The 1,391-nt window shown below is 38.7% G+C and overlaps 1 long non-coding RNA gene across 1 annotated transcript in view; it reads right to left on the minus strand.

The window, feature by feature from the left end:
* Positions 1–250: 250 nt before the first annotated feature.
* Positions 251–1,391, minus strand: part of LOC118762774 — a 16,060-nt gene continuing 14,919 nt past the window's right edge. The window contains exon 3 of the long non-coding RNA XR_004998524.1: positions 251–385. This is a non-coding gene — a long non-coding RNA (uncharacterized LOC118762774). The remainder of the gene's footprint in view (positions 386–1,391) is intronic.

The following is a 1,391-nucleotide window of genomic DNA, read 5'->3' on the forward strand; positions in this document are numbered from 1 at the left end:
TATATATAAATTTGGAAACGACATGCTGTACTACTTGACATTCGCGTCGGAAGTTCCAATACGAATATTTCAGAGAGTGTTTGGGTGTCAATCTGAGGACAGTGCAGAGGATTCGGAAAGAGTTGGATGAGTCTAATGGTGCTTACGAAGGTACAGCAGCTCGGAAAACCCACTCTGATCGTTCTGATAAAAATAAGAACTGAATTTGTTGATGAGATCCAGGCAGAGATCCCTCCAAGTCGATCAGGTTCATCGCCAGGGATATGGGAGTGTCTGAGTTTCTTTATCAGGCAAGCAGTGCATGAAGATATTCGGTATTCTTCATACAAAATGAGAAAGGGCCAATTTTTATCCCAAACCATCAAGGACAAGAGGAAAGATCCCGCTACGAAGCTTTTGAACAATCTTAAATATTCCCTCCAACCGAACATGCTTTGGTTTTTCTCAGACGAGAAAAATTTCTGACAGGATCAGATGGTGTCCATACAGAGCAACCGCTGGTTTGCCTTGTAACCAAAACATGTACGTAGAGTGATAAAAATCAAACACCCAGTCAACATCATGATGTTTGGATTGATTACTAGTGATGGCGACGTTATGCCTCCATTCATCTTCCCACACGGCCTCATGAAATGCTTGGAGGAGGTAATGCTGCCCTAGATCAAGAGTGTGGTTTGTGGTTGCTAGAAGACACTATGCCTAGAAACAAGATTCTGCACCATGCCACACAAGCAGGAGAATCCAGTCATATCTGTCAGGCAATTTCTGCGACCACATCACCCAAAACATGTGGTCACCTAACACCCCAGACTGCAACCCCCTTGATGTGTGAGACGCAGTTGGGTGAGAGTCTAACAAAACACCTTGTAACATCAACTGTACGCAAGGATTATGGCAGCATTGACCAACATAAACAAGGAAACCGTCTAGAAGATTACGAAATCGTCTGGAAGCTGTGGTTGATGCCAAAGGCGATTTTATAGATTAGATCTACTGTTTAGTATTTCAAGATATTTTAATGTAGTTTTGGTAAATATATCTGTTAAAATGAGATGTCAGTGTTATTTTCCTTTTTTCGTAATTTCGACGACAGTTTATCCACCGCACCCTGTATATATATAGTTTATAGATGACCGACATATATTCTCCATACAGAAAACACTACATAGTGGTCAAGAGGTTTAGATTTGAGCAGGAAGAGAAGTAAATGTAAAAACAAGCAAGTTAGGCAAGTCGATATTAAATACATATAATACAAAAAATATACATATGTTTTCATAAAAAATGATCCGACATCATCACTAAAGTTCCTGATATCATTCCAATCCAGTGTAAGTCGGACATTTATATATATATATATTATATATATATATATATATATATATATATAT

Source organism: Octopus sinensis, linkage group LG3 (genome assembly GCF_006345805.1).
Source record: "Octopus sinensis linkage group LG3, ASM634580v1, whole genome shotgun sequence".
Classification (NCBI taxonomy): domain Eukaryota; kingdom Metazoa; phylum Mollusca; class Cephalopoda; order Octopoda; family Octopodidae; genus Octopus; species Octopus sinensis.